Source organism: Dermacentor variabilis, unplaced genomic scaffold (genome assembly GCF_050947875.1).
Source record: "Dermacentor variabilis isolate Ectoservices unplaced genomic scaffold, ASM5094787v1 scaffold_12, whole genome shotgun sequence".
NCBI classification, from domain to species: Eukaryota; Metazoa; Arthropoda; class Arachnida; order Ixodida; family Ixodidae; genus Dermacentor; species Dermacentor variabilis.
The window spans coordinates 4,090,983-4,106,195 of NW_027460280.1; the positions used below are offsets into that span (position 1 = coordinate 4,090,983).

General features: G+C 45.5%; 1 protein-coding gene and 1 non-coding gene across 2 annotated transcripts in view; one reads left to right on the forward strand and one right to left on the reverse strand.

The window, feature by feature from the left end:
* Window positions 1-15,213, forward strand: part of LOC142566336 (octopamine receptor beta-2R-like) — a 537,631-nt gene that overhangs the window by 332,083 nt on the left and 190,335 nt on the right. The gene's annotated exons all lie outside the window — the stretch shown is intronic.
* TRNAS-GGA (transfer RNA serine (anticodon GGA)) lies at window positions 12,388-12,462 on the reverse strand. Its single transcript has one exon. It is a non-coding gene; the product is annotated as a tRNA-Ser (tRNA).

The following is a 15,213-nucleotide window of genomic DNA, read 5'->3' on the forward strand; positions in this document are numbered from 1 at the left end:
AGTTATCCGCAATGATTTTCCGTTCTGCGGAAGACACGCGATACGGGCGGCGGCGTACAATCGAACGGCCTTCGGTTTCGATGCGATGTACTGCAACTGAGGTGCGCCCCAGAAGGTTGGAATTAACGTCAAACAAGGCGCTGCGTTTTGCAGGAGTGCCAAAAGGTCTTCTTTCTGCGCAGTGGTGAGATCGGGATTTATCGCATCCGTTAAAGCTGCGGCAGCAGTGTGATAATCAGTTGTGGTAGACAAAGGTGGTGATTCGGTGTGAAGCGGCACCAGCGAAAGAGGTTCGGTGTCAGTAAAGCATGTCACAGTTGTGCCCTGGGAGAGCATAACTGGCGAAGAAGTGGGCTTACGAACAGCGACTAACGCTCTACCGTCCTGAAACCGCACCAGTCTAGGAGTAAGGCTAAGCCCACCAGAAATGCAGTGACCGCTCGGTGCAAGGGACACATCATCATTAAGAATAGTGTCGGAAGTCAGTGTGATAGTATGCTCATAGCCCGCGGGAATGAAACAGTCGGTAGACGTGACGAAACGTAGGCTATGAGCATCGACAGCGGACGAAGGTTCAGTGTCCGTCATATGAATAGTTCGCTGACGGCAAGATATGAAAGCTGAGGCGGAGGCCAGGAAGTACCATCCCAAAATCATCGCCTAGGTACACGAAGACAGCACGACGAACTGAATGTGGTGAAGGATGCCATCAATGAAAACGTGCGCCGTGGAAACACCGGAGTGCTGAAGAAGCACTGCATTAGCAAAACGAAGGGGAGGGCCATTATACGTTGTCTTCACTTTTCGCAATCGAGAACACTAGTCAGTACTAATAACGGAAAGCGATGCACCTGCGTCAACCAAGGTTTTGATTGGGACAACTTCAATACACACCAAAAGTACATTTGACGGGTGCTCCGGAGGAGTCTCACGTTGTCCAAAGGATACACTTTTGCTCCTGAATCTGCACCATTTAGTTTTCCGGGTGGTGAGCGGAGGACGAAGTAGCCGGTCGTAGAAGGGAAGAGGAGCACCGCATCGATGATGGAGAGCGACGAAGTGGCAAACGCAATGAACCTGCAGTGTTGAAATTCTATGGAGATGGGGAACGTCTTGGATAATAACCGTAGTCACAACGCCGACGTCGTGGTACAGGGCCAGAAAACTCATACCTTTCAAACCCGTCATAGCCACGTCTTTCATCTTCCTGACGGCGTCGGCAACACCTTGAAATGTGGCCGCGGATGCCGTAGTAGTAACAAACCGATCGAAGTGGGCTCCATGCGTTGTAAGACGGAGCAGGCTGTGGTCTTGTAGTGATGGTATTCAGGGACACGTGCGGTGCAGGTGCCTGTTGTGGTGGCTGCTGGGAGGGTGGCACTATAGAGGCAACCTGAGCGTGAGTTGGCGTAGCGTGCGGGTTTGGGTCTTGCGGGCAGGTCACGGCAGCTATCTCTTCCCTTGCGATATGGCGTAGGCCGCCACCAGGAGGCGTTAGATGGACCTCAGGAGGGTTCGAGGAAGCATGGGCGTGCAGTTCCTCACGCATTATGCAGCGAATCAAGGCACGTAGTTCGCTGTCGTTTGATGCCTTGAAATCAGATGTGTCAGGGTGCAAGTGGAGCATATGAAGCTCATCGAGACGCCGACACGTACTGATGATCTCTGCGACGGTAGTGGCATTCAGCACTACAAGAGCATGGAATGCCGCAGCCCCAATAGACATTTTTATCCGCGATGTGGCAGCAGTGCGTTCATGACCCCAGAGAATTCCCGGTCAGCCATTTTCGAGAGTCCAATTAGCCAAGAAAGAAGTAGTTTGCCGCATAGTATACTGTAGGCACATATTCTTGATGTTTTCAAATATAAAGAACGTGCACCATGCGTCGAACTCACGTACGGGCTTTTTTTTGTTGCACTTTACAATACAATTCATTGTCAAACACTCCAACTCCCAAACAAAACTGGTGCCAGCTGGAGGGTCCTGTAAGTTTATAGACTAATATAACTGGTGTTGTTCCTGAGGACTTAACCGGAAGTCTTCTGGGAACTTTGTTTATAAGCATGAAAAGGGTCTATACCCTTGAGCAGGTGGCGTACACGGTTACTCACTGCCATCGAGGTGTTCACGCGGCGGCAGAGGGCGAGGACATCCTCTGTGTACGAAGTGTAAGACTTGTCCGAGTGCTGAACAAGCTCAGCAAGCTTCTTCTTGGCGATATCGGAGTGGACAGACAAGTTCGCGAAAATCTGGCGTAGATGGTGTTTAAAGGTGCTCCAGTTCACGAAATCGAGCTCATGATTGTAAAACGAAGTTTTAGCAACGCCGGTTTGGTAGAAGGCGAGGTGAGCAAGTTTTGCTGATTGGTTCCAGTTGTTAAAGTCAATAACGCGCTCGTATAGCTCCAACCAGTCTTCAACGTCGTCACCTGGAAGCCCAGCAAACACAGGTGGATCTTTCGGATGGGTGGTGACTGTCCAAGAAGGAGTTCCCGCAGGAGTAGGCAAGGTGGATGTCGTGGCATTCGTCTGCTGGTCTTGCGACATGGTTGAGTGCAAGGCGGCGACCCGAGCGGAGCTCCAGGAATGTAGCGCAGGTGAAGCTGGAGCGAGACCGGGAGCGAGAGGGCGAAGGAACCGTACAGCACACTCCACCACTTGGGAGACGAGGTTTAGGCAGCCAGCCTCTTTATTCTCTCGAGTGAGAGCACCACCACCAGGCCCCAAAACAGTGATGATGAGTATGTACAGGTGAGCATATGAAGCCTATGAATAATGCTCACAGTATGCACAACTATGACGTCGCGTACGACGTCGTCACTTACGCTACCAGTTTTATCTTTATGCTAGTGGTCTGCATAGAGCTATGATTAAAGCTGTCTCCCGAAGAAACGTCAAGAAAGAATTGCGTTGAGCGACACACTGTAGAAGGGTCATACGTGGCTGTTCGCCAATGAAAACTGAAGGCGACAGCCGTCAGGGAATCCAACTGTGCGGAGACGCGTTACGGTTCTCGGCTTCGGTTATTTTATGCTCCTGTTAATTTCTGGATGACAGTTTCGACTTGGACATCTTCGTAATTGGTAAATGCAGCAACAATGGCGTATGCGCCAATCACTTTAGCGGGTTGTAATTGCATTATGGGTCTATTTGCGAGAAGCACATAACTTCATAGTATCGCGTCGAGGACATCGAATGGAATGCGTTTTTCTTGCTCTGAAAGCGCCCATCGACGCTCTGGAAGCACATGTGGCTGTTGTTGCAGCAATAACGAGCACGCCGATCTGCACGGATGGCGTCGACTCGGGCATGTTGTACACGGAATGAGCGCTGGAAGCGTGTGTCTAGCTGTTCACGACGATCTTAGCGTGAAGCATGCAAAAACAAACAAAATGCGTCGGACGCACTTCTAGCCACAGCATTCATTTTTCAATTCAATTAATTTTATGACCTTGAGGTCCCATAAATGGCGGCATTACATAACGGTTGTGATATACAGAGATTGAGCAAAACAACGCTGACAGTTACAAAATGCATAACTGGTGAGTTACAGCAGTTAAATACCACGATGGGCAGGTGATGTAAAGGGAAAGGCCGTACAGGTAGGTGGCTGCTCTCAAAAATAATGACGAGAACAATGCTCTTGTTCAATAATGCATGGATGACCGGTACGGCTACGGCTATACGGGCAGGAAGATATAAGACACGCGCTTCAGAACTTGTGCAAGAGCCTTCTAATGCAGTGGGTTGTTCTTTACAAAGATGAAATGCTGAAGAGTATTCGGAATCAACGAATCTGATGGCACGAAATTAACCTGATTCGATTGCACTTTGTAGGTATGCTTGGTGAGTATCCTGTATTGGGCGCGCTCTAGTTTCGATTTGGCAAAGGGATGATAAGCCAGTAATTTTTCATCAGGTGGCGCAAGTATCGCTCTAGGTAGCTCTGGCTTCGTTTAGCAGACGAGATAGCGTTAGTTGCATCCACTCGCAAAGGCAAGTCGTTACAAAGGCTGACGCCAGTATACTACCTGAAAGGCGAGGCTCGTTCAGCGGGGACCGATTTTGCAGGGACAGATTCCATCGGCAAGTGAACGACACGATTTCACATTTATTATAGTTCAGCGTCATGAGCTACTTCCTTCACGTGAATGACATCCGTTTGGGGAGCGGATTCGTCTGAGCTGTTAGTGATGGTATGTAAGGCAGCCGTAGTTGTACATGTGCATGCTACACGAAGCAGGGAGCAGTAAATCATTAATGTAAACAAAGTAAGTACAAGTGGGTTAGAAGGCAGGTCATTTATGAATACTCATCGAGAGTGCCCTGTTGGAAATTTTTTCATCCAATTGAGTATGTGAAGATGGAAGTTTAGTTGTGAGTGCTTCATCATTAGATGTGAGTGGGATACTTTGTCGAATGCCTTTGCCAAGTACAGGAAGATGGCCAAAGTCAACGTTACAGTTGCTGTCGTAGATTAAGATGGCCAATTGAGTTTTGCGGGAGAAACTTTTGCGATAACCATGCTGTGATGGACGGAAAAAAATTGTTCGAGTCAAGAGAGGTCATGATTTGAGAATAAATGGCGTGTTCTATGATTTTACACGGAGAGCTCGTTAAAGAAATTGGTCGCTAATTCAATGGAGAAATTTTGACCACTGATTTGCAGACAAGAGCACCCTTCCCTGCTTTCCACTCATGCGGGATAATGCCTCAAGAAAGTGACTGATGACACTAAGAATAAGTATGCTGCCGATCTGCATCTTATGCTTTTGAGAAGTTTAAGATTGATTTCATCTACGCCGTCTGATGAGAGCTTTATGTAATCTATTTCAAGTCATATGCCATTGGCTGTGAATATACCATGATTACTGGTTTCCATTACTGGTTTACGAGGGAACAATTATGGGCGATTTGTTTGTAAACATAGTTTTAAACGCAGACGTTAAACACATTCGCGCATTCAGTGTCGGGCACCACTAGGCCTGCCTCGTTATTTGGGGTAAGAATACGTGCCTGCAGCGCATTGATTCTCTACAAAAATTTTCTTTTATTGTTTTTAAGTGTAATTACGTATGAGGAAATTATTCTTTATCTCTGCGCACTGCGGATAAATAAGCGGCTTCATCTTAGTACTTGTTTTCCCATGCACAAGGAGTGCTGCGCTTCTTATTGGCTGTAAGATGACGACGCTTTTTTTTATTTATTTTGCAGACGATTGTTTCCCTGGGTAACCATGTTTTATGAAAATTAGACCGGAATCTAATCTTTGAGAAGAATGTTTCTGTTAGCTTGTTAAGTTTCTGCCTGTAGAGATGACAGTTCTCCTGGATAGTTTAATTATTGAACCTAGACACAAATATAGAAAATAAGGTGCTGAGCTCAGTGTAATCCTGTCGCAGTCACCCCCTTACGTCATACAAGCGGATTGATTTCTCGTGTGTTTGGCGTATCGCAAGCTATAAAGGAAAGTGTCAACCAAGTGTTGACGCTAAAGAAGACGAAGTTGACGTACATGGTTGTTCAAATGGTTGGGTGAATAAATGTTGACCATATCTATATTGGGCCTGTTTTTCATGTTTATTATTCAATTAATTCCTATCTTGGGGGGGGGGGAGGATCGCATCGTATTTCACGCGCAATTACGGTTATCCATGGCCGTCCTGTAACGTGGGAGGCACTTGTTTTAGTCTTCAGAAGCTTCGGCAGTCAGGCATATGTGCGACTCTCTTCCGCTATGGACGGATCGATGGATGCCATGAGCGTCACCTTTGTAACGCGGTGGTGGATGGCGCCACCAAGCTTTTAGTTTGCCAAATTTCCTGCCTATCATGTTGAAAACACGCGCACACAAAAAACGCCGTCCTGCGGCTCCTAGCGGCGGGCACGATCCTCTTCGGTCGTCTTGGTGTGGCGCACCGACGATTAGACAGGCTGGCGTAATAGTGGGCTAATAGCGTCACACACGAGCTTTGCGGAGTTTCAGTATAGCGTGACAGCGCAGTTTACGAGCCGGACGCTATTCCATAGAAAGTGCACCTAATGGAGTCTGCCTGTTCGGCAAGCTATGTGTGTGCGTCCGAAAAGTACGAGAGACAGCTCAAGGAAAGCAGGGCAAGCGTTGAATTTGTATTTTCCATATGTGCCTATCCGAGCGAAATCAGCATAAGCTGCACGCCATAGCTTCCGAGATCTTCCCCTCTCAGACGCCATATGATCTCGTGCCTATCTCCACCGATGGGTGCCGCTGCCATCTCGGAGGTTTCTAAACATAAACATGCAGGGCGGCAGAAGAAAGGAAGTGTGCTTAGAAATTGAGGAGCAGTGAAATAGAGAACAAATAGTTGTGTATGTGTTTACATAAACGCACCTTAGAATCTGGAACAGCAACCAACAATTGGGAAGTATGTTTGGGAAGGGTGTAATAGAACTAAATCGAAAAGAAAAGGAGGGGGAGTAGGAATCCTCATACAGAACGCAGCCAAATGGAAAATAGTAAATTCAAAGCAACAGTAACATCTTTGGTTAAAGGCACGATGAGCGGAAAGAAAACTTGGCTGCGCGTACCGTATTTATGAACGTGAAAACATTGCATAGAAGAACGAAGAGTTAGTGGAATGCTTAAGTGATGATACAAAGGGTTTCGAGAATGATGCCGAAATTATCCCGTTAGGTGACACGAATGCCCACTCTCAGGATCTAGACGGTTATGCCGACAACAAAGGGAAAATAACACAAAATTTTAGAATAGGGGCCCCCCAAAAATTGCGCATTGCTTTACTGATTGAGCAGGAGCCCCAAAAGCTGTCCCAAAAGCTTTGCATCAAAAATCACGGCGGCACCCATTCAAGCCACGGCTCTAACCTAGCACAAACTACACTCGGTACATCGTAACGCGTGAAGTTTGTAAGCTAGAAGTGACTGCGGTTATTGTGTTCTCTCAACTAGCATGTGTAATGAAGATTGATTCATTAGCTATTCAAAAGGCGCAGCGCGACTGGGACGGATACAAAGAACCACACACCACAATAGAAGCGCTGACTAACAACAGGTTTTATTTGCACCAAAACCGGCCTATTTATGCGCAAAAAAGCTTGCCATTAGCATCGCATTGAGCACAGGTATGGTCACACATGATCAACCAAAAACAAGACACCCCAGACATTTAAGAACACGTTACTAAATCCATAAAAACAGTAAGAACATGATATGGTCATCGAACGTAGTCTACTATCGCCATGTATCTCAATGATTCGGCCTAAGGCGAAGTCACCATGCGTAAGAAAATATGATAATGGAAACAAGGAACATGCGCACAGAACAAGGTGTCCACACACTTGGTTTGGGCAGGCTTATGTAACGAAAACAACACACCTGTAAAAGGGGGTGAAACTTTTTACACCTAAAAATACCTTCAAGAAACTCAATATCATCGTCACTCAAAAATGTGGATGGCTTGCTGACGCAGTTGTCCGCCCATCTTTTGATAAAAAAGGTTCGGCGATTTCTTGCTCGGTCCTTTCTTTTGCGTGCAGCAGAAACATACTGTCGTCAAATTTTGGTTTGCAGCCACACAGCTTGCAATGTTCTGCCAGAAAGCTGCCTGTCTTATTACGCACATTAAGATTATGCTCCCCGGCCGGCTCGTTGAAACATCTACCCGTTTGGCCTATATACCGGTGACCGCAACCAAAAGGAATTTCAGAGACAACATTTGCCATACAGTCTGTGGATTTATTTCTGTGCTGAGTAGTGTCTTGTGGCTACTTCTCTTTGTTTCTCGTTGTACAAATTTTGGCAACTTACACAGTGCAGAACATACAATCGGAACCTGATGCTTCGAAGCAATCTTCTTGATGCTGTGTAACAATTTATGAATATGCGGAATCACCTGCACCGGCCTTTTTTGCTTACCGGGCTTACTTTTTGGATTAAAAAGTAACGTTCAATCCACCGATCCACAAAAAAGAAAGCACTCGATTTGCTGTAGGATCTGCACTTAGTGAGCCTTACTAATCAAGCAAGGAAGGAGTAAAAAGGGTTTCTTGAAGTCTTTTTCAACCTGAAGACCCATAAACCAGGAACACCACTTCGCGCCATTGTTTTGGAAAGTGGCTCATGGCAATGCCTCCTCGCTCGATATCTTCAAAAGCATCTGGAGTTTCTGGTGAGCGGAGATCCCTTTTCGATAAGGAATTATTCGGACGTTGTAACGTTTTTGGATGAACTGTCACCTGGGTTGTACTTTGCGTTTTCAGTTGATATAGAAAAATTATTTTACTCTGTTCCACATCAAGAGCTGCTAAGTGTCCTAAAAGAAAAGATAGCGGCCTACGAAGAAAGTGATTTTCAGAATGCTACAGGAATTCGAAATGACGCTTTCATAATCTTGTTAGAATTTTATTTGAACTCAACTGCTGTGAAGTTTGAGGGAAACTTTTTCTTTGAAAAGCGAGGAATATGTATAGGCTGGGCTATAGCTCCGCTTCTTTGTGACGTGTTTTTAGCCTATGTCGTGGCACGCCTCCAGGCACATGTGCAGGATCCTCACGTTGTTAAAATATGCTGGTATGTAGACGATTTTCTCGTAATTTTAAGAAATGTTTCAAATGATGATCTGGAGGTTGCTGCTCATGACAGTGTTAAAATGCTCTCATCCAACTCTGCCAGGCATAGCTTCACTTGGGAAACTTCAAAGAACTGCCAACTACAGTATCTGGACCTATCGTTGCTATTTAGGGATGACCATATATGCTCGCAATATTACCAGAGGCCTAAAAAGGGGCTACTGCTTTCTAACAGTGCCCATTCCTAACTCTTCAAAAGAGGAATTGTAATGAATTGCCATCAATCAGCCCTAAAGAAAAGATGTTTCCACGTAATGAGCGAAAACTTTGGTTTCAAGGTGACGTGGCTGAAGGAAGCCTGATACCCATCGGTTTCAGTTACTGCGGTTTTAGAAGTGTTGCTTCCAAAGATTAAGAACCTTAATCCAAAAAGTAAGCCTGGTAAGCAAAAAAGGCCAGTGCAGTATTCCGTATAGTCATAAATTGTCACACAGCATCAATAAGTATTGCTTCGAAGCATAAGGTTCCGATTGTATTTTCTGTGCCATGTAAGTTGTCAAAAATTTGTACAGCGACAAACAAAGGGGAGTTGCCACAATGCACTACTCAGCACAGAAATAAATCCACAGACTGTATGGCAAATGTTGTCTGTGATATTCCTTTGGGTTGCGGTCACCGGTATATAGGCCAAACGGGGAGATGTTTCAACGAGCAGTCCAGGGAGAATAATCTTAATGTGCCTAATAAGACACGCAGCTTTCTTGCAGAACATTGCAAGTTGTGTGGCTGCAAACCAAAATTTGACGACAGTATGTTTCTGCTGAGCGCGAAGGAAGGGGCCAAGCGAGAAATCGTGGAACCTTCTTTATCAAAAGATTGGCAGACAACTGCGTCAGCAAGCGATCCATATTTTTGAGCGACGATGAGATTGAGTTTCTTGTAGGTTTTGTTTAGGTCTAAAAAGTTTCAACCCCTTTTAAAGGTGTTTTTTTGTTACAAAAGCATGCTCAAACCACGTGTGTGGACACCTTTTTCTGTGTGCCATGTTTCTTGTTGCCGTTATCATATTTTCTTATGGATAGTGAATTCGCCTTGGGCCGAAGCACTGAGATAGGTGGCGATAGTAGACTACCATCGATGACCATATCTTGTTTTTACTGTTTTTATGGATTGAGTAATGTGTTCTTACACGTTTGCGGTATCTGGTTTTTGGTTGATCAGGTGTGACCATATCTGTGCTAACTGCGAGGCTACGTCACAAGCCTTTTTGCGCATAAATAGGCTGGTTTCGGTGCAAATAACTCCAATTAGTCGGCGCTTGTGTTGCGGTTTGTGTTTCTATGTTTCCGTCCCAGTCGCGCTGTACCTTTGGAATAGCCATGAACCAACTCGCCCAAATCAGCTTGACTGATTCATTAGATGCAGCTGATTTAGATTGTCGAGTTCACGGCTCGCAGGCCTTACGCTTTGTGAATTTCGCTGGCGAAGGCACGCAAAGTTGGTTACTCAAAAGTAAGCGCCATAAATTGCTTGCTGCTAATAGAGAAACCTCGAAGTGGCAATTAAAGGCGAAAACTCAGACGGAAGAAAACTTCGCATACAATGCTATATTCTGTTTTCATAATTATAATAGCTTTTTTTATGCAACCGCAAGGCGATATCTGCAAACACAAAGCCCTACATGTTCTGAAACCCTTGGTTCTTGCGTGCCCCAACGCTAACCCCCGTAACCGTAAACACCAGAGAACTGTTCTACATTTCTCTTGTGCTAGATCTCTGTGAGCAATGTAATCTAGTTATCGCAAATACGGGGATAAAATGGCATCGCCAGATCACTTGGTTGAAGGTTGAAGGTTAAAAATTGAAGTTTATTTTCCTTCAAAGATGAAAGAGGGAACTGCGACAAAAGGCGGTAAGCCTGACGAGGTCACAGTTCCCCAAAACAGTCGATGCAGCAGTGAGCAGCACAGAAATACATATTAACATAGTATGATAGTGAACAAAATACATTGCATCAAAAGGCAGAATTACCATGAAAAATATTGCTTTCGATACAAAGACAGTGTTCCATAAATCAAAGGCAGTGTATCAACATGGCATGAGGTCACTAAAGGAAACACACACACAAACAACTTGATACAAAAACAAGAGACGCCTCGCTAAGTAAAAAAAAGGACAAATTATATTGAGTCAGTGCTGATTAGTAACTTTTTCACATCTTTTTAAAATTTGTTCTTGGGGAGATCAAACATGACAGTTAAAGGTGGGTTATTGAGAACGACTGGAATCTGGTAATCTTGTTTTTGTTTGCCGTAATTTGTCCTCGTTTTAGGGAACAAGTTTCTGTGTTGCCGAAGGGGGTATTTAGTAGGAGGGCGGTTTGGAGCAATGGAATACAAACGATTACGATGGATGTACTGTAACAGGCGAAATATGTAAACACGATTTGCTTTAAGTATATTATGCTTATGATAGAGTGACAGTTGGTAGGTTTTCCGGCCTACCATGGTAACCCTTAATAGCCCGCAATGCCTTCTTTTACAAAAGCAACAACTTCAGAAAATTGATAACTGTTGTAGTGCCCCAGACCAGTGCACAATAGGACAATTTGGAAAGAAATAGTGCGTAGTTTATGGACACTTTTAGGGAAACGGGCAAGAGATCGCTGATCCGGTAAAGACAACCAACAGTTTTAATAAGGTCCGTAAGAAGCTTTGAAGTATGCGTGTTCCATGATAAATGTTCATTAAACCAGACACCAAGAAACTTCTGAGTTGTACCTGTTGCAGTTTTGTGTTGGCGTATATTAGGTTAAGTATCTAATGAACAGAGGCCTTAATAGGTCTGACAATTATGTACCTGGTTTTTGACAAGTTTAAACTAAACTTATTCGCCTGCATCCAAGCGTGTAATTTTACTAAATAAGCGTTCACAATAGTTTCTAAATCTGGCACCAGTACGTGATGTGAAAAAAATAATTGTATCGTGAGCATACATAACCAAATCTGGAGACTCAGGTATGTTACAGATGTCGTTTATATACAATAAAAACAAAAGTGGGCCTAGTATAGATTCCTGCGGAACCCCTTAAGTAATGTGCAAACGGTTCGAAACAAAATAATTCCAGTTAACGTATTGTATTCTGTTATTTAGGTAACTTTTCAGCAGGTTCAAAGCTATTCCGCGTATCCCGTAACTGTTCAGTTTACTGAAAAGAATTTCATGCTGTACGCAGTCAAAAGCTTTCCGCAGGTCTAAGAACAGACCCACATTGTATGCTCTGGATTCAATGTTGTCTATGATCTTTTCTTTAACGGCGAGTAAAGCTTGCTCAGACGATTATTTTTCAAAAAGCCATACTGAGAGGGGGTTAATAATGGTATGAGCGCTGAAGAACTTTTCTAATCTACTATTAATGGCTCCTTCGAATATCTTCGATAACACTGATAACACAGAGATGGGACGATAGTTCGTGATTTCATTTCTATTTCCTCCTTTATATATTTCAGACTTGGGAAGTGTGAAATAGGGAATCGGCCATTGATTGCTGTCTGATGAGAGAATGCATTTGTGACAAGTTGAGAGAAAAGGTCATTGACGAGGAACGGTATAGCAAGATAGCGCGTGACCATAAACGTATCATTTCGGAAATGAGACATGCAGTTGGGAAAGTTTGAGTTATAGTTCTGCGGAAACGCGCAAGGGGGAGAGAAGTAATTAATGACGGGAAAATGAGACATCGACCAAAACGTAGTTAAGCGCTACGAAGGAAATCCATACGGATTCCTAGGAAAAAAAGCTTCGCATTTGAAGAAAAATTTGTCCTGGTCCGGGACTCGAACCCGGGACCACCGCCTTTCCGGGGCAGCCGCTCTACCATCTGAGCTAACCAGGCGGCTAGCAGATGGCAGGCGAAGTCGAATTTATCAACACCTCAGAAGCACAAGCAAGAGTTTGAGCAATAATTCTGCGGAAACCCGCAAGGTGCACAGAAGTAGTTGGGAAAGACAGCAAAAAGCGAAAAATGGCCAGTGCAAATTTGAACGCTGAACAAATATGCAAATATAGCCACAAGAGTCCAGAAAGAACTTGGCAAATGGCCAGGGGAGTGGAAATATAGTGAAAGTATAAGTGTAATGACAAGAGAAATGACATTAGGTTGGGCATGTTCGTGTTGGTGACAGCACGCGTAACCAAAAAATACGGTTGTGCAGGCTTTCACTAAAGCCCCATATATATGACTGCGACGGGTCTGAAACTAAATCTGTTGGAAGCTAGCGCCTGTCTTCGTCGGTTTTTACTCTGTCCTTGTCTTGTGTTGTGTGCTAGATGTAGTAATGACAAGAGAAACAAGGGAAGCAACACGTTTGTTGGAAAGGAAAAAAAGGAAGCCGAAAGTCTGGTCCAACTGGCAGATACGGGAAGCGATCGATGAACCACAGTGCGAGAGAGAGAAAAAAAACTTTTATTTTTACGCCAGCGTGCGGCGCTGGCGTAAAAACGCCAGCGTCCGGCGTTCTTACCCAACACATCTCTGACGTACTGGATAAGCACAGGCAGGAGAGTATTAGTTGCATGGGGTGGTGGAGTAAGCCAGTCCGTCCATGACCGTGGCTTGATGTTAGTGGGAATGTTTTAGAGGGGTGACTGCAGTTTCGGTTGAGTGTTAGGGCAATGCCATAGACAATGCTCTAGGGACGGATATTCCATGCAGTTCGGGCATTTCGGTGGCTCAGGTATGCCTTGAATATAGTGACGAAAAAGAGGAGTCACTATTGAGTTTGTTTGAAGTCTTCAGAGAATAGCGCTGTCTTCTCGCGAGAGGTTAGCAGGAGGAGCAATAAAGGCGACGGCATTGGCGCGAAGTTCCTTTAAAAGTGATGTGCGCTCCTTGTGCAAAGTCTTTCTGTGTTCCTTTTGGTTAAATTCGGATGGCCATAGGCACGGGGGACCCGGAAAACTAACTACGCGGGTGAGCTCATGAGCTCGGGAGTTCCCCCCCCCCCCCATACCTTGGTGCCCAGTTATCCACTGCAAGGTAACACAGAGCGAAGGGTGTGCATCCAAGTGACATTGAAGTAGGCTGTGTATATGTTCAGGCAGCAAGTTGTCGCGAAACATGCGGCATGCATCTTGGCAATCGGTGCGAATAAAGTTGCGTTGGGTAGGATGATGAGGCCGGGTGACTGCTTCGAGAATAGCAAGAGCCTCGGCGTCGGATGGGTCGGAGACTCCTATGTGTGCGTTTACATGCTCGTATTCAGGGCCGACTACTGCAGTTAGACATTTACCCTCCGAGTGACTAGCGTCCATATAGTAATACGTATTGTCTGGTAGCGGGTTTTCCCTATTTACTCGTTTGACTAACTGGGAGCGGCGTGCTTCGTGTTTGTGCGGCTGCTTATGTTGTGGTATGGGTAGAACCGTGAATCTGGGTAGTGAGTCCCATGGTGATGAATGCAGCGGTAGAACAGGGTGTAGTGCATTTGTCTGGTATCCTTGATGTTCGAGCAGTTTGCGCACTTGTGGGGATGTTTGAAGCCTTTCAATTTGCGCTTGTCTGCAAATTGTAATGCATTCATCAAGTGCGTTGAAAAGCCCAGTGGCAGCCACAAGGTCGTTTGCGGCAAATCGGGGTACTCCTAAAGCTAATCTCGTATATTTGCGGAGCGCCGTCTCTAATTTGGAGTTCTGGGTTTTGATGAGAGAGTGATATGGAAGCTGGTAGAGCACGCGGGAGTAGACAACCGCCTCAATAATCCTTCGAAGTTCTTGCTCCTTTAGTCCTCTGTGTTCACGTGTTACTCTAGATAGCATGTGATATGTCTGGTTTAGTTGTCGGATTGTTTTTTCCTACTATACTTCAGCTCTACCGTCATCCTGAAGAATGAAGCCCAGTATTTTCATGTTAGATCGGCGCGGTATTTGAGTGTGTTCGATATGGAGACTGATGTTTTGGCGCTGCTCTTCTGCGCGGCGGCCTGTTTGATTAATTACTACTATATACTCACATTTTGTTGGAAAACACTTAAGCTCAATACCGTTAACGTATTCTTGAATGGTATCTAAGGCTGACTGGATGGTGTGCTCCTGTTCTCCTAGGGACCCCTTGCAACACCATATAGTGATATCGTCTGCATAAATATTGTGTTCGAGTAGTGCGATGGACGAGAGCCGGGCAGGCAGATCGAGCAAAGCAATATTGAAGAGCGTGGGTGATAGGACTGAGCCTTGAGGGACTTCTATACTGAGAGGGTGTGGCGCTGAAAGCTCTCCATTGGACTTCTTCGATTTTCCACTTCTGGCTACCCGCGGGCTGCCAGAGTCAGCCAGAGCGCCTTTGTTTTTCACGGGTTGCTCCGCCCACCGCGCGACGCACTTCCACCGGGCGTTCGTTTTGCTCGGGCTGGACGGTTCTGGCTACCCGCGGGCTGCCAGAACCTGTCAGGACCATTTTGGTCTGGCTGCTCTTTGGAAGTTCTCTGGCTAGCAGACGACTAAAAGAGGGGATGGGCGCTCGCCGCAATCTTTGCTGGGACTTCACGGATTGCAACGCGGGCGCTTGAGGACTTACATTTACCTCGCTCAGCCAACTGTCTAAGGTCATCTTCGGATTTCCTTACTTCCAGCGTTACCTCTTTAGGTG